This window comes from Papio anubis, chromosome 16, assembly GCF_008728515.1.
Source record: "Papio anubis isolate 15944 chromosome 16, Panubis1.0, whole genome shotgun sequence".
NCBI lineage: Eukaryota > Metazoa > Chordata > Mammalia > Primates > Cercopithecidae > Papio > Papio anubis.
Window position 1 is genome coordinate 75,165,811 of NC_044991.1, and position 23,243 is coordinate 75,189,053.

A 23,243-nucleotide genomic window follows, 5' to 3' on the forward strand; every position below is an offset into this window, starting at 1 on the left:
CACTCTTCCCTGCCTTCCACACTCCGCTTCTCACCCACCAGCAAGTCCTGGCAGCTCTACCGGCAAGAGATCTGCAGTACTGGACTCCCTCACCTCCTCCACTTTGATGGCATGGCTCCGGTCACCATCACCTCCACCTGGCCTCCCTGTTGGTCTTGCTGCTCCAGCTGTTGCCCCACATCCCCAACCTGTCCTCAGAGAATCCCATTACAAAGGAAGCCAGACCACGTCCTGTCTCCCCTCGAGCCCTCCAATGGCTCCCACTTCCCTTAGGGTAAAAGCTGAAGTCTTCACAGGGTCACCTAAGGCCTGAGATGACCCATCTCTCTCTCTGCCCCACTGTGACCCATCACCCCTCTGGCCTCATCTTCTAACACCCCCTGGCCCCAGCCACACAGGGCTCCTGGCTGCTTCTCAGCCTCATCCCTCCCCTCGCGTCTCTGGACTCTGTCCTCACTGTCCCCTCTCCTGCATCGCTCTGCCCCCAGGCCCCAGGCAGCTCCCACACCTCCTTCCAGGGCCCAGAGTTTGCACCAGATGCACACGTTTTCTGCACATCTGAACAAATGAACAAAAGAAGGAATGAGAACATGCATCCTCCGCGGGGAATACTGCTCCCAAGGGGGCCAGAGCTGGTTCCCGGAGGTGAAAAGATTTTTCTCTCATTATGTAAAAATACAGATGTATGCACAGTGCATAAACCATTTTGCAGTATTTCTGTAGTATTAAATTCATGGCGGGGATGAGTAAGAAGAAAAACCTCTATAAAGGTTCCTTAGGGGGTGATCAGGAATTAAAGGTGAGAAACGCTGAACTAGAGGACAGTCCACTGAAATCACAGGCTTCTCTCCCACACGTTGCCAGGGCACTGGGGAGACTATGGAAGACAAATCAAGACCCGTGCAAGTGCCTGAAAGAGTCACAGCCATTCTTCCTGGCGCTTAATAGAAGGAATGCCTCGGTGCTTTGGGGAAACCTTTTTTTATTTCCTGCCAAGGGACAGACTTACAAAGGATGATATTTACATTTTCCCGAAGCCTCTAATTTTCCCATTTATCACTTGTCAGAACCTGAGGCCCTTCCTCAGCTGCATGGAATGTTTGCAAACATGTAATGATCCCTTTTACCAAAGAACGGCACGGCCTCCACAAGGAAATGTGTTTGTGTTGCAGAGGCTGCTAATTTAATGCATTAATGTCACTCCGCACCATGGCGGGGTCTCAGGGCATCTCATGTCACCGTGAGAGAGCTGGTCTGAGACACAGGAACCATGGAAACCATCCCGTGCCTGGTTAGTGAGTAGATGCACAGTGGGGCGCCGTTCACTGCCTTGAGGGTGAATGTGGACTCTAGGAGTGAGGGCCAGGCCTTCTAGAGCTCCACCCACCTTGAGGTCACAGGCCTGGCCCTGGCTTGCTGGACTTGCCCAATGGGGAACTTTCAGGGGGGAATTTAACCAGCTTGAGGGGCAGGCAGAGCAGCCAGAGGCCAAAGGCACCTGTGGGGCTCCCCCAGGACCGCTGTGAATCCCCTTTCCTTCCCTCTCTCCCTCAGCGCCTCTGTCCTTCCCACCTGCCCAGCCCAGGTGCTGGCCAAACACCAGCCTCATCCGAAAAGTCCACCTGGGCCCAGGGCAGTGATTCCCAGACCCAGCTGATCCCGCAGGGAGCTTTGGGTCCTGCTGGTCCCCGGGTTCTGGTGACAAAGGGACATGCAGGCAGGCAGAGTCCCCTCTGGATTTTTCATCGTGAGCCGCCCTAGGTGCTGCACACTGCCAGGCTGCCGATTCCACCAGGAGAGTCTCAGGAAATGAAAACTAAGATTTTAGTTGTTAAATTTCAGGAGTCGGGGCTCTTTGAGATTGAAAACACCTGGAGGTTGGGTGCACCATGGAGAAGGGTTGTGGGGACGTTTCCTCTTGCCGGTGGAATCCGTGATTATTTACCGAGCAGCCTGGAGAAGCCCAGTCTTCACGGAGTGGAAAAGCTGAGCCAGGTTTTCATGCACAAACCGGAAGCCGGTGGTGCCCTCACAGCAGAGCTCCTGACCTCCCTGCCTCGCGTGTCCTGCTGGGGCATGGGCCGGGGGAGGGCGGCTGCCTTGGAGACAGTTTATTGTGTGACGAGGAGGAAGACAGGAGAGTACAAGGCCAAAAAGCCCCAACGAATGGCTGTGCCTTAAAAACTAACTTTAAAATGCCCAATTCAGGCAGTTTTCAGGCATTTTACCAAATGAGGCGGTTTTGTTTTGGCTTTTCCCACCATGTGACTGGGTCTGCCTTGCCCTGCCCCACCCCTGCTTGGGCAATCGTGCCCCCCCCCCCCCCCCCCCCCCCCCCCCCCAGCAGCCTGGTATGAGGCGAGGTGTCTGTGTGGCTGCTGGTAGCAAACCCACCATTCCGGGGATCAGCGCCTGGGAGTGGCTGTTACCTAACTGGCTTCTGGCCCAGTGACCTGTGGTGCCGCAGGAGCCGCTGCGGGGTCCGGGCAGCAGCAGTGAAGGGCTTTGCTGCTCTCTGCAGTTTCGATGTTGCCCTCATTGTCCATTTCCTCAGCTGAAGGAGACCCGGTGGCCTGGTGGACCTGGCTTCCTTCCTTCTTTCAGCTCAGGGGGACGTGCATTTTTCCTCCTTTGAGTCGAATTAGCAATGAACTTCCCCTCCCCAGATGGATAGCGTGGCATCGTCAGGGCCCAGCTGCGGCTTTCCGGGCCGATGGGTCTTCGTGCCTTGTCTGCTTTGGTTCTGACAAGCACGCGAGGCCGTGCGGTCATTATTCCCACTTTACAGATGAGGAAACACAAGGTAGGGAACCTGCCTGGGGTCACGCGGACGGCTGGATGTAAAACAGACTCCTGCGTGTACAGATTTAAAGATCGATAAGAAGAGAATTTCAAATCTCAGCCAAAGCGAAGGTCAAGTCACCGCGTCTTGGGGATGTTCCCTTCACTCCCCAGAACGTTCCAACATGGTCAGTGAAGACACTGTGTCCCCTAACCCTGGGGGAGAAGAGGATGGGCTTAATGCAAAGTAGGTTTCCTCTTTTCCACTGTTGGAGATGCTGGCGTCTCCACATCACCATCCCCGCTGCATCTGGTCCACTTCTGGGCCCCATTTGGGTCCCTGGGCCGCTTCCTGTGGCTGAGCCAGGATCACGCAGCGATGTGGGATTGCTCAGGGCGCCCAGTTCACTCCAGAGTGACCCCTGACCCAAAGCCAGTGCTGGGCGATTGCGGAAACCGAAACCAGGGTAAGTCTGAATCAGATCCTGCAGAACAATGAGACCTTTTGTGAGAATGAGGCGGGGGAGGGGCAGAGGGGAGACCAGGAGCTTCCTGACGGGGTCTGCAGCGCAGGCCACAGCGAGCAAATTCAGGGGGTGACCCTCGGAGGTCAGGTCACAGCCGAGCAGCACAGGCGCTGAGCTAAGTGTCCACAAAGGAGACAGACAAAGCGGCCGCTGTGGGAACAGAGTCAGTGTCGGTCAAGGCTGAGTGCAGGAGCTCGGGCCAGCTGGGCGGCCATGGGGGCTTCATGCTGGCTCCCCCGACAGTCAGGAGGGCCATGCACTGAGGAGGATCCTCAGCGTCCCCAGGATTGCTGGTGGGTTCACCTAGTAGTATCGCAGAGGTGATTCCACTAGCTGAGATGTTTCTGTTTTTTTAGACAGAATCTCGCTCTGTCGCCCAGGCTGGAGTGCAGTGGTGCGATCAGCTCACTGCAACCTCCACCTCCGGGGTTCACGCCATTCTCCTGCCTCAGCCTCCCTAGTAGCTGGGACTACAAGCACCCGCCACCACGCACGGCTAATTTTTTGTATTTTTAGTAGAGACGGCGTTTCACCGTGTTAGCCAGGATGGTCTCAATCTCCTGACCTCGTGATCCACCCGCCTCAGCCTCCCAAAGTGCTGGGATTATGGGCGTGAGCCACCGTCCCCGGCCTAGTTGAGATATTTTTATCTAATGGATATTAAAGTGCATAAATAACTATTGATATAAAAATATACTTCCCATATTTATTTGTAAGTAAATTCATCAGACCCCCAAATACCCATGACTTCATGAGCCAGAGGTTTGCTTCTCTCCCATGTGACAGCCTCCGTGTCGGGGGTCCCGGGCTGGTTGGGCGGCTCCCGGGGCTGAGCCTCGACCCGCCCATCTTGGGCTCTGTCATTGACGGAGGCTTTTCTTGTCCAGTTGGTCCAAGGAGGTGCAAGTCACATCAGGCAGGAGGGAAGAGGAGAAGGGAAAGTGGGGCATACCCATGCATTTAAGGGTGCACTGGGAAGGTACACACCAGCTGCAAGGCAGGATGGGAAATTCAGTTTTGGTCTGGGCAGCTAAACTTTGGGATTTCTAATGTTAAATGAAGGGGATGAGGGGTATCAAGAGTCAGCCGGCAGCCTCTGCCCCCTCTATGTGCTCCTGGAAGTCATCTGCTCTCCTACCAGGGGATCCCACCAGGGCATCCCACATTTTGTGAAAATTAGCTGATTAGGAGAGCATCCTTTCTGCACTACTGTGGAGGGGATGGGGGCTTAGGCACGAGCAGTTCCCTAAGTCATGGTTCAGGACCTCCCCCATCTTGGGAGAGCGAAGGCTGTCTATGGTGTCCGCCAGCCCCAGTGCACACCCACACAGCTTTCCTGCTGCCTGTGCTGAGCCAGGCACTGTGCTTGAGACGTGCACGGTATTAGACGTGGAGTCAGCGTGGGTGGTGTCCAGACTCCCAAGTCACTCCACGGTGAGACAGACTCGCAGGGCTCCAAGGACAAGTCAAAATAATTTGTTTTAGAGGTTGGTCAACTGGTGTCAAAAGCTGGAGAGGGACTCATTCAAGGGCATGGGGCTGTAGGTGATGGAGCCAAGAGCCACCTGGGTCCCTGGGCTCTTTCCAGCGAACACCACCATGACCTCACTGGTCCTGAATGATCCCTTTTTACATTAAAGAGATACATGGTGACCAAATCAAACACCACTGAATCTTTCTGTTCCCTGCACACCTCAGAGACATCCACAAGTTTCCGCACATTATGTCCAAATCCTGAAAGAAGAGGCTTGGCCGGGTGCTGTGGCTCATGCCTGTAATCCTAGCACTCTGGGAGGTTGAGGCGGGTGGATTGAGACTCTGGGTGTTCAAGACCAGCCTGGGCAACACAGCAAAACCCTGTCTCTCCTAAAAAGACAAAAAGTTAGTCGGACGTGGTGGTGTGTGCCTGTAGTCCCTGCTACTTGGGAGGCTGAGGTGGGAGAATCACCTGAGCCCAGGAGGTCAAGGCTACAGTGAACCAAGATCGTACCACTGCACTCCGGCCTGGGAAACTAGAGTGAGACCTGTCTCAAAGAAAAAAAGAAAAGAAAAGAAAGAAAGAGGAAGCCAGGGAAGCTATTCATAGAGCTTTCAAGGTCTAGTGTTATCTAATGTCTGCTAAGCTAGATGAGAAGTTAGCTGTTATACCACCCACCAGCTCCTTTCCTGCTACGCTGTATGGTACATCACTATTTTTAATTGCATCATAATCAACATTTATGTCCTGTGACCAGGGAAATGCTATTCTCTGCAGAGCTAAGTACTGTTATATAGTTGTATTTTTTTCTTATACACTTTTCATTTTTCCTAGAGTTCATCATTTTCTTGTTCTTTGTTTTTTTTTTTTTTTTGAGATGGAGTCTTACTGTCGCCAGGTTGGAGTGCAGTGGCACGACCTCCGCCTCCCGGGTTCAAGCAATTCTCCTGCCTCAGCCTCCCGAGTAGCTGGGATTACAGGCGTGACGCTGGCTAATTTTTGTATTTTTAGTAGAGACGGGGTTTCACCATGTTGGCCAGGATGGTCTCGATTTCCTGACCTTGTGATCCGCCCGCCTCAGCCTCCCAAAGTGTTGGGATTACAGGCATGAGCCACTGCGCCCAGCCTTCTTGTTCTTTTTACTTGCAAAATTTACTTAGAGATACTTAATTATTTCTCAATTCTCCGTCATTGAATCCACTCGTGTTTTTCAAGCTGTTTTGATCACAACCATCATAAGAAATTATTTTACAATGGAACCTGGCGTGCACATGCTCACACACACACACACACACACCCCCATATATATGAATATAAAGTTTCACAAAGTAGTACTGACACCTTTTGATATTTTCTACTCAACCCTGTGATGAGTGTTTTAAAGTGCCGGTTGCACCGCTGAACTGACGTTAGTTTGAGGAGCTCTGGGCCAGTCTCGCGAGGTCCTGCTCTGTGCACTCTCCTGTAACTGACCAGCTCCCGTCTGGACTCTTCTCTCTGCTGCTCTCCTGAGCAGATCAGTTTTTTTGTTTGTTTTGTTTTTTGAGACGGAGTCTCGCTCTGTCACCTAAGCTGGAGTGCACTGGCGCGATCTCAGCTCACTGCAAGCTCTGCCTCCCAGGTTCAAGCAATTCTCCTGTCTCAGCCTCCGGAGTAGCTGGGACTACAGGCAACCGCCACCATGCCCGGCTAATTTCTTTTTCATATTTTTAGTAGAGACGGGGTTTCACCTTGTTGGTCAGGCTGGTCTTGAACTCCTGACCTCAGGTGATCTACCCGCCTTGGTCTCCCAAAGTGCTGGGATTACAGGCGTGAGCCACCCTGATCAGCCTTTTGATAGATCTCGTGTCTTCTTTCATTAATTTTCTGCTTTTTATGAGTCACTTGCGAATTACTTCTTTATTGACAAAAACAAAATCGTTAGTGACTCTCTAGTATTTTATGTTTTCTTACCATTCCTCCAGTAACAGAAAATACTAGTGAGAAGGAGAAAATTACAATGAAAGGAAGTGGCAGAGCAAATAAGAGATTCGATCTACACACAGTTTTGGTTCTGCGTGAGGCCAGTGATACCCAGATGAAAAGCTAGACGTCCAGCTACGTACATCCCTGGAGATACCCAGACGATGGAGTGGAATGTTCATTGTGGCACTAAGTCAGAGCATCTCATCTAGGCTTTATGGACAGTCTGCACAGGATGTGTCTGTGGGGACTTCTGTGCATCATGGGAGGTTTAGCAGCATCCTTGGCCTCGCCCACCAGATGCCAATAGCATCCCCCTCTCCCAGCTGTGACAATTGCAAACGTATCCAGATGTTGCCAAATGTCCTCTGGGGGGCAAAGTTGCCCCAGCTGGGAGCCACTGCTCTACAGGTTTGGACACTGTGCCTGCAATTCTATGTAGCATCACAGCCTATTGATCATGTGTCAGACGGAGCTTAAATTGGTCGATCACATCCTCAAGCAGCCACTCCAGAGCGTGATTATCTGACACCTGTAATTTACCATCCTGGTTATGTGGGGGGCAAACGTGGAATTATGCACACCAGCAGGCCCAGGGCCTGTTTTCCATGGACTCGGTGTTCCTGCTGAGCACGGCCTCGGTCTCCCCGAGTTATTAAAGACATTGATGCCTCAGAACTGACTCTGCCTCCACTTAATCGGCTCACCAGAAAATTACAATAAAAATCATCTGCCACTTATGAAATTGCCGTTCAAATGGACTATTTCCTGCCACCTGGGGACAGGCTGCTGTTTCTCTTTCAGCATCGGTGTCTGAGATGCTGTCTCTGGGAAAGAGCGATCATAGATGTTGTTGAGACGGTCCATTGGCCAAGCTGTGTCCCTGGATTGAAACCAAAGTCACAACAATGGGTCTGAAACGTACTGAGGAATCCGTTCCAAAGATGGCAAGAGCAATTTCAAACAGTACTGCGAGGGCCCTTTGGGGTCAGGACAGGCACTGATCAGCTGAGAGCACAGGCCCTGTGCAGCCACGGCTCCTCCAAGCCAGCACTGCTCACTCCACCTGTGGAATCCCAGCCAGGAAGGCCAATGTATCTGCGCCGGTGCCTGAAATGTCAGTATCACAAAGCCAGCAGGAGGGGTGACCCGGTGGAGCTCAGCAAAGATGACGTAAAACAGGCCACAAAGCTGGTTCACCAGGATGCAGGAGGATTTGTCTGTTTTCTCCTGAGAACGGCTGCTCAGCTCACTCCACACAGCATTTCCATGCTTCATCTGTTAGCCCTGGAACGGGTCCCCTGGGACCCACGGACCTTGGCAAGCTCCACTGTAGGGGACCCTCATGCTGACAGTCAGCTCACCCTTGTGGATAAATCCTGACTCTTCCCTGCATCTGGAGTCATCCCCAAGAACCCGATCACACAGCACACAGGAGGGCTGTGAGCTGAGACGAAATCTGGGAATTGTCTTCGTTGTTATTAATTTAATTGTCATTCTGTCTGAGCAGTTTCATTTTCGGAGAGTAATTCGATCGCCCTTTTAGAATCTTGATCATCTCGGTGTCATGTTCCTAGAGGGAGGCATCTCTGGAAGAGGTGCTCACTGTGCTGTTCTTTTAGTTAAATTCATCTGTTCCTGTAATAATGTGGATGAAACACCTGCCCTGCAAGCTAAATACACATTTGCTCCTATTCCTGGGACCCAGAGTGGAGTGGAGTTGACCACAGCGTGTGCGTGAGATGCCAGTCTTCAGGCAGGTTCACTCCTGAGTCTGCACTCAGGGGACTCCCGCTGTTTCCCATCATCCTGCTCACACCCACCCGGCTAGCAAGTGTGCATCGGGAGACGGATTTCACAGGTGCTGAGCTGCTGGGTGGGTGAGCCGGGAGATGGTGGAGAGAACACAAAGGCCGGATTTCATTCGGTTCTTACCTGGAAGATTTGAGGTTGCAAGAAGAGAACTTTCCTTCTCTGCAGTCAGGCAGAGCTCAAGGCCGGTCCTCAGCCTTGTGAGGTCAGCTTTCCAGCTCTGTCTGGCCGCTTCTGCTCATGGAAGTCATGTCAGGACGCCTGTTTGTGTCCGCGGTCGAGGGGCTTCCCCTGCCCCCAGCCTCATGAGTGGCAGCTGATGCTTTCCCATCCCCCGGGTGAACCCTGCTTCCATTTGTCACGGTGCTGAACCAGGAGCAGGGGGAGGCTGTGATCCATGATCTCCCACAAATCCCAGCAGACATGTTTTATAGTTTAAAGTGGTTATACGAGTTCTTCTTTTTGGATATTATTTGTGTGTGATCAGTTTACATGGTGTTTATTGGGTGTTTGTGTTTTTTATAACGTCGGTTTGTGGGATCTGGGAGAAGAAGGGTTTTTAAGAGGAAGATCCTTGGGGAGACAGAAACCTTGATGCGGGGAGCTGTGAGCGCTCCACTCAGGGCGGGGAGCACATTCAGGGCGAGCTGGGCAGAGCCTCGGAGGCTTCTGGCTGCCCCTCTCTGGGTGTGGGGCCTGTGGGGCGACTCCATTCAGGGAGGATCTGGCCACTTGAGGCAGGAATAACCCAGTAAAGCCTGCGCTGCAGCTGAAAGAACGATCCCCTGTTTGTTCTCTAAGAGGCCCCTGCAGGCGGGAGATGTCTTAAATAACCACCCGCAGGCAGAGAGTAAAGGGCTCAGTGAAGAAAGAAACTGGAGCTCAGTCCCTTGAGGGCAGAAACGCATCCCCCACACCCGCCCCGAGCTGAGCACGGCCACGCCTGGGCTTTGTGGGAGCCTGACCAGGCCCAGCGCCTGCGCTTTGCTGAGCAGTGAATAAGGGGAAGTTAGACAGCCGCAGGGACATCCTTGGCCTGACTGGTCCAGCCACCTCACTAGCACGTGGGGTGGATGAAGCTCAGGGAAGCCAAAGGACTTCTCCCGGATCCCTGGGGAATAGGACCGGAGGTCCCAGCTCTTGACTCCCAAGTCAGTGCTCCTGCTATGGCCCAAGGTTGCTCAGCACCTGCCAGGCCTGCGCGGGGCACTTTAGAGTCGTTAGCCCATTTAACCCTGACTGCCACAGACACATGAGGTTGGGAATGTACCCATTCTACAGATGAGGAACCGAGGCTGAGAGAGGCAGGTAGGAGGAGGGGTGAGACCCAAACCCAGCACTGTGACTCCAAGGAGCCCTTAACTTCTATATGCTCATCAGATAAATATTCTATCCTGGGACAATTAGTATTTTCTTAGATTCAAACAGACAAACAAACAGAAACAAAAGAAATGTTCATTGTTGGGGACATGATTCTCTAATCAGACTTTCAAGGAAATTCCCAGAACTTTGCGGGTTAACAGTGATGCTACTTGTTACCATTGGCTTCTGCCCCTCCTACCCGGCCCTGACCTAAGCACTTTTTTGGCATTTAGTTGTTTAAACGTCATCACAAACTTCTAAGATACGATTTGATGCAACATCATTGCCCCTGTGTTAAGGGTGTGGAAACTAAGCTGGGCGAGCAGAAATTGCTTGCTCTAAAACCCTGAACCCATGATTCCATTTCCTTGGAAATATGCCTGGGATGGGGATTTGGAAACCTGTGGGAGGTTGTGTTATTGAGGGTCATTATTGTCATTCTCCATCTTCCTTCCCTGAATCCATGCCCTGTGTCATGTGACTTTGTAGTTTGTGCCTCTAGAGGTGGAGTCTGTTTCCTTGTCCTGTTGATGTCAGGTTTGCTTGTGTGACTTGCTTTAGCCAATGGGACATTAGCAGGTGTGATGTGGGCAGAGGGGCAGCATATGCTAGCACAGCTGGTCTTGCCTGCTTGTTCTCCTGCCTTCCATTATGAGAGAAATAGGCCTCTGGTTGTCACTGGTCCAAGGAAGATGGGAGACCCTCAGTATAGCAGACCTGGACCCAGCTTTCAGCTTGCAGCCAAGAAAAGCCAGTCCTGGCTCAGATGTGATGAACCCCATCAGACCTGTGGACATGAGAATGAGAAATAAATACTACTGTTTGTAACTGAGTTTGGGGGTGTTTTGTTACACAGCCTGACTGTGAGAGTAGCTGACTGATACAAAACTAGAGACCCAACATGCTACAGCGCTCACTAGCACCCGAATGCACCTGCCCTCAGGGCCATCTTCTCCTGACACACCGTGCTTTCCAATGCCCTCAGGGCATCTTCATGTCAGATGATGGGTCCTTGCCCACCATGTCATGTTGGCCCCTGTTCCCAAGGGGCAGGCCCAAGTTCTTCTGGTCTAGTTCAATGGAGCAGCACCTCTGTGCATTGGAGGAGCTCTTCCTTGTTTGTTTTGTTTTTCTCTAATCAGACATGCAAGGGTCCACTGAGCTCTTCTAATGCAGAGAAAGCCTGTTTGGCTATCATTATGTCAGTTTCTTTTTGACTTTTGCAAACTAACTGTCACTAAACATTCGTCAAACCTAGAGCTGGTCTTTCCCTGGTGACAATAAAATAGCAGGAGTGTTTGTGTCCTCTTTGGATCACGGTGATATTTCTGTCCACCCTGACATCTTCGCTGGAGAGAATGCAACTGTGTCCCCTCCTGACGACTGTTGGGAAGTTTCTTACTAAATAACCATCAGCATCATTATCATTGTATGTCTTTTGGACAGGAAGAAGGGAGGGCAAAGTTCTGTCTCAGACTCTTAGGAGTCAAGAGGGAAGGGGACGGGAGCTGCTGACCTCCGACGGCTTCCCCAGGGGGCTCTGGCTGGGCTGCTCAGCTGTGTTCTCTCACAGCATATGGTTCACAGCTCCCTAGGACCTCAGTATTATTCTTACCACAGGACAGAAGACGACAGCAAAGCTCAGAGAGACTGTGTAACTAGCTTTAGGATTTAGTTTCAGCCTTAGAGTTAGGCTTTCCCTCTTCCTGATTATAAACTGAAATGATAATAATGGTGAGTCAAGGCTTTCTAAACTAAGCATATTCAAGCAATATTATAATAACCAAAAGAAAACCAAGAAAAAAAAATTATTGCCCAGAAATAGAAGATTGTTGAAGGCAGTTATCGTATATCTATATGAAATACATTGTAACTAATGAAATTTATGCTTTTGAAGACTGCTTGATGGCCTAAAGAAATGTACATGGTATAATGTGAATAAAACTCAAGGCAGAATCTGATGAGTAAATTAACAAAACTTCTAAACTAACTAAATTAAACATTTAGAAGAAATCCTAATTTTATAAACCAAATAGATTTTATATGTGCATTAAAAACACTGGAGTTAGATTTTATTTTTTCTCTATCTTCTAGGAATATTTTATAAACTTTTCAATTAATTTTTTAAATCAGAAAATAAATGAACATCCTTAAAAGTAAAAACATAATAAAAGCATAGAGCAGCCTTGAAGTGTGACGTGTAACTGTCTTATCATATGGGACATTTTTTCATTTCACAAACTCTCCCTTCTTCTTTGGGATGCCCCAGGGCAGGGACCCTGTCTCCTCTCCGTCTTGGTGGCGCCGGGAACATATCAGAGCCCAATAAATAATTGATAACAACAAATGAGAACTCCTTGAAAGGAGTCCATTCACTTCAGGTGGCCCGCTAACTCCTCAAGGCTTTCTCTTAAGTGCATTTCATTTGTTTTGATTTTTTTTCAACTTAAATGGATGAAAATTAAAGCCAGGGAGCTGTTGGCACGTGGAGAGCCGGAAAAGAGAAAAATAAATGAGTACAGTCCCTGCAGGACCAAAGGGTGGGGCCTGGACCTGGGCACCTGCCGTGTCTGAAAGTCCATTTTTTGCCCAGTTGTTCTGTAAGGCACTATGATCTAAAAGTCAGAAAAGAAAATGGATGATGTATGGAACATTCAATATTGTTACTACAACATAAGAAAGGTGGATTTAGAGATCAGAGAGAACGGTCCCTGCATTGGAGTCACTTGTTTACAGGTGTGTGCTGAACACCCACCCCTGCCAGGCACTGCTCTGGGTGCCAGGACAGGGCAGGGAACAAAACAATGCCCCCTGCCCACCGCCCACCGCGAGGTTACTTTCGAGTCCGGAGGACAAGCAGTAGCAGTTGAACTGGCAACTGCATGATGTGTGGGAGGTGGGGGCTGTTCTAAAGGAGGATAGAGGTGAAGGCCAAGGCCGTGTCAGGGGTCAGGAGGCCTCTCTGAGGAGGCGAGCGAGCCCTGGGAAGAGCACCCCAAGCAGAGGCACAGCAGGTGCACAGGTCCCGGGGCAGGAGAGACCTTGGTGATCCTGGCTGACGAATGGCAGGGAGGCGGGTGTGGCTAGAGCCGCGTGACCGAGGGGGAGGTGGGAGGAGATGAGGTCACAGGAGAGGGCGTGGAGTGAAGCAGTGAGGGGTGACCCGTGGCCTGTGGTCACTGTATCCAGGTGGGCAGGCTCCGGTGGAGAGCCAGGGCTCTCGGGGTGGTCCTAGGGGCAGCAGCATCAGCACCCCGGGACCCTGCTGGGAAAGCCAGCTCTCAGGCTCTGCTGAGACCTCCCGAATCAGAACCTCAGGGTGGGCCCGGCCATCGGAGTTTTAACAAGGCCTCCAGAGGATTCTGACACTCACTAGAGTCTGAGAGACACAGCAGAGCTAGAACTCAGGCCCCAGTTTTTACCCAGGAGACAGGAGGATTCTGGGTGGAAGGGCAGGAGGGGCTGGGGTCCCCCCCAGAAGGAGCGCCCCAGGAGGACGCCACACAGGGTGGACATTCGCTCCTCCTGGGAACATTCTCTAAGGGTTCCTTGGACAGGAGAGTGGCTCTCTGGGCTGCCTGGCATTGGAGATGCTGGGGGGCGAGTGCCCCAGGAGCAGGCCTGCACCCGTGACTGAGGGGCGGGGAATAAAAACCCCAGCTTCCCCTGTGTCTGGGTGACTCTGAGGGGTGTCCCGTACACAGATCCCAGGCTGCTCAGCAGGATCGAGTTAGGAAGGGGGTTCCAGGACAGGAACCAGCATGACTAGAAGTGGAAGAACCTTGGCATATGCAAGGCACTGTGTGTAGTTCCATGGGGCTGCAGTGTAAGCTGGCAGAGAGGAAGAGGGAGAGTGGCGTGAGATGCAAAGTGACTGATGAAATGTATGTCTCCCCAGGAACGTCGGCCACAGATAAGCCCCCAGTGAAGGGACTTAGGAAGCCTCTCCCCCTTGGTGCTCTTTCCCCAGAGAGTCTTCAGAGACTGGAAATGCTTGCCAGGAAGGAAGAGCCACTTTCTGTCCTCCATCATCAGGAGCACAGAAGAGTGAAGCTGGGCCCATGTAGAGAAGCATCTCATGCTGTCTGCAGCAGCTGTAGCGCTCTCCTGGGGCAGGAGACGCTCCAAGGTCAACATGACTTTGGAAAGGGGCTGGGAGAAAAACCCCCAGGGCTGGCCCTGGACTCACTACCCCAGGGCTCCTAAAGGGCTAAACTGACTAGATTGTAGTGAGCCTTTCCCAACATGCAAAGAAGCATCCAGGGATAATGTCTAAATACAGATGTGCTATTTCTCTCCTCTTCTTTTTGAACTTTCCCATCACCCTCAGTGTCCTCACAGCAGCTTCCCCTTGTCCTGTGACAAACCTGGAGCAAGGTGCTTTGGGTGGGAGGCAGAGTGACGTGGGAGACCTTGAGTTCTGCATATCTCTGCCTGTATTTCCCTCCTTCCTTCCTAGTTCAAGGAGGCAAACAGGTGTGGCCACTCCTCCTGGCAGGGACTTTCACAGGACACGGGCAGGAGCTACTTGAGAAAGATTTAGCTCATTGGAGAGAGGGATGGGGCAGAGAGGGAAAGAGATGGAGGAGAAGATTGTTGAAGAATGGAAAGGTGCAATGTTCCCCAGGTCCTTGGCAGAGGGTGGCTGTGAGGTCCCACACCTGCAATTGGGATTCACTGGATTCCACCTGAGGCTGACCTGCTGACCAGAGATGGGAGCCCAGTTTCCTCTTCTGTAAAATCAGGTATAGCCCAGTGGCTTTCAACCCTGGCTGTATGTTAGGGACACCTGGGAAGTTTTAAAGATTCCTGACGCCCACATTGGACCCCAGATCTATCAGATCAGAACATCTGGGTTTGGAATCTTTAGTGTCCCTCAGGTGACTCAAATATGCAGCCAAGATGGAGAGCACAGATCTGAGCTAAGTCCTGTTGATGAGAATTTGGAGACCATGAAACACAGAGCAGGCAGGATCCTAAGAAATCACCTGCTGCAACTCCCACCTTTCGCAGGGGAAGAAACTGGTGTTCAGAGAGGCCAGATCATTCACTCAAGGACACACAGCATGTGAGGGGCAGAGCCATTTCCAATATTCCCGCCACCTCTTGCCCTCCCTAGAAGACCGGCTGGAAGCTCTCAACTTCACAGGAGAGCTGGGTCTGAGAGGCCCACATGGGATCCCTGATTTCCAGGAAGGAAGCCCAGGCCTCCTGGCGGCTCAGTGAGTCACCCTGCAGCAGTGGCCCTGAAGCCCCTCCTTGAAGAAAAATTCCAGGAGGCTTGAAATGTTCTCCAAGATATAGAAAAGGAAGACGTGCCTGGAAACTGGAGAAGACTGCACAACGGATATAAATATTTGGGTTTTGTGGCTTCCTCCCCCCCAGAAAATAAACACGGCAGAATTGCTTCTCACTGAAAGGGCGTCTGAGTTTCACAAACAGACCATAAAGAGGCAACCAAAGACCCAGACATCCCCAAATCAGCATCTGTCCCTGCCATCTGCTCTACCTCCATCCTCCTCGGTCTCTCTCTCACCCAGGCTCACAACACAGGGAAGCGCTCTTGCCTTTTGGAAAAAGGACCGTCTTCTCCCCACATACTTGTCTCTTGGCTCCTCCCACAGGTGGAGGGTGAATCTGATTGGTGGGAAGATAAGACTCTGGGCTCCATCCAGTGGGTAGGGCTAATATGCAAATGGTCAAAAGAGGATGCTTTTGGCAGCAACTAACGGAATATGCAACTAAAAGTGGCTTATTTTATTGCTACCTAAAATGGGGTCCATGAACCAGCAATATCAGTTCATTAGAAATACAGAATACTCAAGGTAATACTCAAGGCTTACTGAATCAGCATCTGCTTTTCTTTTTTAAACAAGATTACCCAGGTGATTCATATGCACATTAAAATTTTTAATTACTTACAGTCAAGTTTATTTTGTTTCAGCTTTCTACCTGGCTAAAAATCTAATTATATATTAATTCCAAAGCCTCCCCAACCCCCACCCCCACTACGTTTTCCTGTTTGAAAAAAATCACAGTACCAAAAGGAACTGATTTCTAATGTGTAATATATTTTGTTTAATTGCCTTTGTGCAGTTCAGGAAATGGGTTTCCCACATTAATTCATGGATCCACAAAAAATTTAGTGCAATTCGGTTAATTTTAGATTCACACGTGATGGTAAGAAATACGGAAAATCTCACCTGCACTTCACTCATTTCCTCCCAGTAATACCATCTTCCTAATTATAGTAAAGTTTCACAAGCAGAATATTGACTCTGATACAATCCATCTATCTGACCCAGGTTGCACCAGTTTCATATGCACTAATTAGTGTGTGTTTAGTTCTTTGAAAGTTTATTATATGTTTAGATTTGTGTGACCACCACCATTAAGATTCAAAACAGTTCTGGCCGGGTGTGGTGGCTCACGCCTATAATCCCAGCACTTTGGGAGGCCGAGGCGGGTGGATCATGAGGTCAGGAGATTGAGACCATCCTGGTTAACATGGTGAAACCCCGTCTCTACTAAAAATACAAAAAAATTAGCCAGGCGTGGTGGTGGGCGCCTGCAATCCCAGCTACTTGGGAGGCTGAGGCAGGAGAATTGCTTGAACCTGGGAGGTGGAGGTTGCAGTGAGCCGAGATTGCGCCACTGAACTCCAGCCTGGGCTATAGAAGAAGATTCAGCCTCAAATAAATAAATAAATAAATAAATAAATAATAAAATAAATAAAGATATCTAAGTGAGATCATATGGTGCATAACCTATTGAGATCGGTTTTTTTCACTGAGCTTAATTCTCTGGAGAGCCATCTTGCCGTCACAGGTATTAATAGTTTGCTCCTTTTCATTGCAGAATAGTATTTCATAGTAGAGACGCACCAGTTTATTCAACTCATTCATTAAAGTACATTTGGGTTGTTTTCCAAGTTTTCGCTATTATCAGCAAAGTTGCTATGATTATTCGTATATAAATTTTTGTCTGAATACAAGTTTTCATTTCTCTGGGACAAATGCCCAAGAGGGCAAATGCTGGGTTATATGGTAAGCACATGTCTAATTTTTGGAAGAAACTGCTGAACTGTTTTCCAGAGCATCTGTGTATCAGCAGTGTTTTGTATGAGCAATACAAGTTTTCTATACCCTTGCCATCATTTACTGTTATCACTATTTTTTATTTTAGCCACTTTCATGTGGGTATTTAGTGATTTTAATTTGCATTTTCCTTATGGATAATGATGTTGAACATGTTTTTGTGTACTTGCTTGCCATTCATATATCACCACTGGTGAAATAGCTGTTCATGTCTTTTGCCCATTTCCTAAATGGATTTTTTTTTTTTTTACTGTTGAGTTTTAATACTTCCTCATATTATTCTAGGTATTAAATCCTCTGTGGGATAAGTGGTTTGAAAATATTTTCTCCCAGTACGTAGCTTGTCTTTTCATCCTCTTCATAAGGCCTTTTGCAGTGCAAAAGTTTTAAATTTCATTGAGGTCCAATTGATCAATTTTTCCTTTTGTGCATTGTGTTTTCTGTGTCAAGTCTAAGAACTCTTTTTCTAGCCCTGGGTCCTGAAGATTTTCTCCTAAGTATTATTTTTTTAAAGTTTTATAGTTTTACATGTTACATTATGAGTCCAAAATCCATTTTTGAGTTAATTTTTGTATAATGTATGACAGTTAGGATGTGATCGATTTTTTTCTGACACTATTTGTTGAAAAGGCAATTGAACATTAAAGTTCTAGAAGCACTGGCTTAAATTACAGAGGCATTTTGTTTTTTAAACTCACTTAACAAGAAGTCCAGAAAAAGCAACTCCAACTTGGCTTACTCTCCAGTTCTAAGAGGTCTCTGTCTGCGTCTTTGGGATTCTCTGGCCTTCGCCTTGGGGTTTCCGGTGGCTGCCATTGCTCCAGCATCACCAGCCTGTGTCCAAAACAGAGGAAAGGAAGGAGAGCTGGGAGATTTTTCTCCTGTGTGGCTTGGGAAATCTTCCCAGAAGGCTCTTGTAAATGTCCCTTAGGTCCCATTAGCTATTAATAGAACTGGATGACAGGCTTATTGTCAAACCAATCACAAGCAAAGGGGAGAGGATTACTGTGCTTGGCCTTGAACCACTGACCAATCATGTTGCTCTGCTTAGGGCTGAAGCAGGGCCACCTTCCTTCAGCACATTGTTTTCTTTTTTTTTTTTTTTCTTTTCTTTTCTTTTCTTTTTTTTTTTTTTTTTTGAGATGGAGTCTTGCTCTGTCACCCAGGCTGGAGTGCAGTGGTGCGATCTCAGCTCACTGCGAGCTCTGCCTTCCCGGTTCACGCCATTCTCCTGCCTCAGCCTCCCGTGTAGCTGGGACTACAGGCGCCTGCCATAACACCCAGCTAATTTTTGTATTTTTAGTAGAGACGGGGTTTCACCTTGTTGGCCAGGATGGTCTCCATCTCTTGACCTCGTGTTCCGCCCGCCTTGGCCTCCCAAAGTGGTGAGATTACAGGCCTGAGTCACTGAGCCCAGCCGTGTTACCCAGGATGGTCTCGATCTCCTGAGCTCATGATCCGGCCGCCTCCGCCCCTCAAAGTGCTGGGATTAAGAGGTGTGAGCCACCACACCTGGCCCAGCACATTGTTTTCTACTGGAGGGGTGAACAGAAGTGTGGCTCTGTTACCAAGGAAGAAAGGAGAGTGGCTGCTAGTGTCTGCCGTGAACCTGGCTGTCCCTGTGTCCTCTCTGCTGTGTGTGTGTGTGTGCGCGCGCACGCGTGTGTGTGTGTCTTGCAGACATCAGTGCACAACACACCACAGTCCTATAATTCAGTGGACTGTTTATCTGCTCGGCAGACTCCACCATCCCCACAGTCAGGGTTCAGGCACTAGAAGATATGTGGCAGGAAGGCAGAGGAAGACCCAAGCCACAGACCCCCATCCAACTTTGAGTGCAAGCAACGGAAACCAACTCTGGTTTCCTTGATTTAATTTTTTGAAGACATTTATGGGAAGAAATGGGGTAAGTATGTAGGAAAATTAAACATGAGGAGCCAGATTCAGGGAGCTTGGGGGCATCAGGGCAGCTCCTGGGTCCTCTGTGTGGCCATGATGGTGAATTCACTCATGTGTCACTGTTCACGATTCAGGTCCCCACAGGAGGACAGGACGGTCCTGTCTTGGCCACATGTTACCCCCTGGACTCAGGGAGGGTATTGTCGTTTGACTGAAAGTCCCTCCTCACCCCATGGACAGGGATGGGGAGCTTCTCAGCGGAAGCCCAAGGATTTGCTTAGGATGGGAGAGCAAACCCCGCATGCCCTCCACATATCACCTACACAAACGCCCCTCCAGCCAAGCCAGCCTGCTCACTGCCCCTCAAACATCCTTCCCTCCCATCCTTGCTTGTGCTGGGACCCCTCCTGGAAGGTTTCCCTCTCCTACCTGCTCTTCTGACTTTCATGGTCCTTCAAGACTCTAGTTAAGCCACCCTCCTCCTCCAACAAGCACCAGCCATTGCTGCTGCGCTGCTGTGTCGAGGTTTCTGAACCTCAGCATTATTGACCTTTTGGGCTGGGCAATCTCTCCTGTGGGACTCTCCTGCATATTGTAGGATGCCTAGCAGCATCTCTGGCCTCTACTCAGTAAATGCCAGTTATGCCCTTACCTAGTCGTGACAACCAAAACTGTGTCCAGACATTAGCAAGTGTACCTGGAGGGAAAAATTGCCTCTGGTTGAGAGTCACTCCTTTTCTGAACCTGAGTCACTAAGATTTACTGCCATAGCAACTTAATTACGTCGTGATGTTTATTTAACTTCCCACTGCTGCTTATTGCTTTGGCAGACTGTAACCAGCCAGAGAGCAGCCAGGTTAACCCCTACCATGGCCCCATACTAAGTTGTCTCCCGCACTGTGTAGGGATGGCTCAGTGCACAAGGAGCATGGCAGGGTACACATTTGGGCTTGATGGCTTGGAAGCCTCTGCTAGATTGGCAGGCACACAGCTTGGTACCACGTCTGGATGCAACGTCATGTTCCTGAGACAAGATGGTGCTTGTACTGAAGACAGTCTTGCCGGCTGTAGTGAAGGACAGAGTTCTCAGTGGATCCAGTGGGAACCAAAGCCTGCTGTGACCCTCCAATAGTGACAGCCATCCACTCGACCTCTGGGCCCAGGCACACCTCACAGGATCTCTCTATAGGCACCGTCTCTCCACAATGAATTAGGTATCAGTGTCCGGTTTTTAGAGATTCAGAAACTGAGGCCAGAGCGTTCTAATGTTCTAAGCACATTCACGGTGAGTAGGAGCAGAGCTGGCTTCTGCCTGAGAGGTCTGAGTCTAGGGTCAGTGCTCATCGCCACGATTCTTATAGGCGACCCAAGCCCACTATCTCCTTGAGCACCCCTGTGCCCCATGCAGCATGTAACTTTTAGGAAATGAAGGCATTTGCCAGTCTTTGCCTGTGTCCAATGTGAACTTATCTCCTATTTAGCACAAAACCTTTATTAAATTAGAGTTACTGATTTAGTGGATACATTACTCTGTCATCTCGACAGCGATAAGATCTGCATTTTGCTCGCTTCCGGATCACACAGTCTAGCAGAATTCTTGATGCATGGCAGGAACTCATCATTATTTGCTTCATTTAATTGAATTGTATTATGTTTCTGTGGACACTTCATCACACCTAACAGTGTTTTGCACAAAGTAATTGTTAAAAAAATACTTTTCAAAGGGCTAAATGTTTGATCAATCACTAGGTTTTTAATTGAGTATCCTTACAAGTGACTATCATAAAGCGACTATAAAAGTGTTTTTATTACTGTGTGTTGATTACCCGGATTAAATGTTTCTTTAAGCCTCAGAGTGCGTGATGATTCAGTTCTTCTGATTTTAAGCTCAGATCTATTCAGTGATGAGACATGCAGGTCTGGAAGCCTCTGAAATTCGTAATGTGGATGCTGGGAATCCATGATGCTGGTGGCCAATTTTGAAAATTGGTATAGAAATTTATATTCATTAGAAATGATGGCAAGTTCTGGAATGGGATTCTGCAGAGTCAATTTAAAATTTGTTTCAAGGAGATAACTGAGGAAGTAGCAAGCAGAGACACTAACTTGAATGTGACACCCCCGAGAGACAAAACTCAGCTTGATGAATGGAGCCAAGACAGGAAAGGGCTGTGGGCCTGTCCCAGAGGGGCCACCTATTTTCTGACAATTGGCAATGTTATCTGTTAACTAGAAATCTGTTATGGGACAAGCAGAAGATTGCCTGCAGCCCTCAGAGAATAAGACAGTTGTCCTCTTGGCTTCTATATAATATGCCTCTAAGCAAAGTTTCAGGATTTATCAGTGGTGAGATCCTCGAATATTTAACCAAGCCCCGCTGAGGGCTATGACATGGTAGTGATGGGAAATAGAGCTGGGAGCAGAGGAAGAAAAGCTGAGATGTAGCTTTTACCCTAAGCACATTCTCCTAAAGTGATACCTTTGCAATAATCTGTTTCAATAATATGTTAACATGGGCAGTGTTAAGACAGTAATCAGAAGAATTTAGAGGAAGCATTCTGAAGTATGAAAGTGCAGCTTAAGTGGCCAGAATGTGAGACTCCCAATTGAAGAGTCCAGGGTGAAGAGTCTACGTGGAAGTGTGTTCTCTCACCCGCCCCACCCCGCAAATGGCACAGACTCCATCCAGACCCTCCTCCAGTCCATCGCCCAGGTGTAAGACCAGCCTCTGATTCTGCGACTTACAAGACGGGAGTGTGGGAGTGCAGGAACTATCCTTCTCTCTGGAGGAGGAGGAAGCCTCAGGGCTGCAAAAGCTGCAGCCACATTCTCCTCTGGTGCTCTGCCATGGGATTCATGCTACAGCCTGCATGACTTTCAGAGCCAGAGCTTGGAACAGCTTATCCTATGCTGAGGGTTTCTTTTGCCAAGGGTTGTGTCTCCTGCTGGGAGTGCAAATACATCTACATCACCTTCCAGACAGGGAGGGAGAGGACTAAAAGAATGGCACCAGCAAATCACTTTACGCAGGCAACAAAACCACGAAAATAAACCTTTGAAAATGGACTGAATGACACGCCCACATCACTGATAAATGCCGTTTTCAGCAGTCTCATCTCTTTGCCAGAGAGGTCAGTCAACTTGGACTCTTGTTATCATCACATTCAACACCAGGTATCTGCTACACTCTACAACCATTCTCAAGTTCATGTGCCGCTGGCCCAGTAAGGGGGAGCTGAGGTGGTTTGAAAAGCCCTAATTACAAGGCTTAGTGTTTTTCTTTGTAAAGGGGATTTTTGAGTTTAGAAATAAAGTGACTGTAGGTACAAACAGATGCAAAGCTTCAAAAAGTAGTTTATTTTTCATTCTGTGCCTCTATTCACCCAAAGAACGACCCTCCACCTCACTCCACCCCTGGCCAAAAACTGTGGCAGGGGAGGTTGGAGAAGTAGCACAATATTTTCTTTAGGCTTGGAGAGTAAAGACCTCCCTAGGTAACATGTCAATTCCAAATGTTACAGTCTTTCCAGTTGATCTCACCCAGAGTTCTTTGTCTCAGGACCAAGAGAATTAAGGAGCATGGACACAAAGGGTGAGGTTGGAGCAAAAGTTCAATAAGTAAGAGATGAAAGCTCTTTGCCACAGAGACGGGGCATGAAAGAGGGTTGCTGTTTTTACAGTTGAATGCAAAGGCTTTTATAAGAAACTGATGAGGACTGGGCATCTCATTTTTCTAAGACTCAAATTTCTGGTAGCTCCACCCCATCCTCCTAATGCACCTGTGGTGCGTTAGCTTGAGTTACTCCATATTGTTTGTTCTTCTTACTGTGCATGTGTTAGCAGATGGAATTTTCCATTGTGGGCACGTCTGGGCAAGTCACCTGTGTAGTCTTTCTTATCTGTGCAGGTGTGAGCATGTCTCAGGCAGGTTCCCATGTGCAAGTTCCCTTATCTGTGCCTGTAGCTTATCAGGCTGTTCTTTTGTTTGAAATAATTCAACTGAGGACCCACCCTAACTGCCTGCCTGACTGGTTTCTTTTTTTCTCCTTTCTCACTAATTGCCCTTGGAAACTCATCATAGGAGACCCTCATGGAATATTGAGGTGCAAGGGGCCCTTGGAGTTGCCCTGTTGTTGGGGTGGGTACCTCAGTGAGTGAGGTCCTGCAGGGAGGCTGGGCTATGAGCCCCTGCACTTGGCATCAGGACTCGACTCCTCTGGTCTGTCTGGGGTCCTTCCTGGGCATTACCCTGACTTCTGGGCCCTGCTTGTGGCAGAGATCTTTTTATACAGATGACTTTCTTGCTGGACATCATCTCAGCCTTCA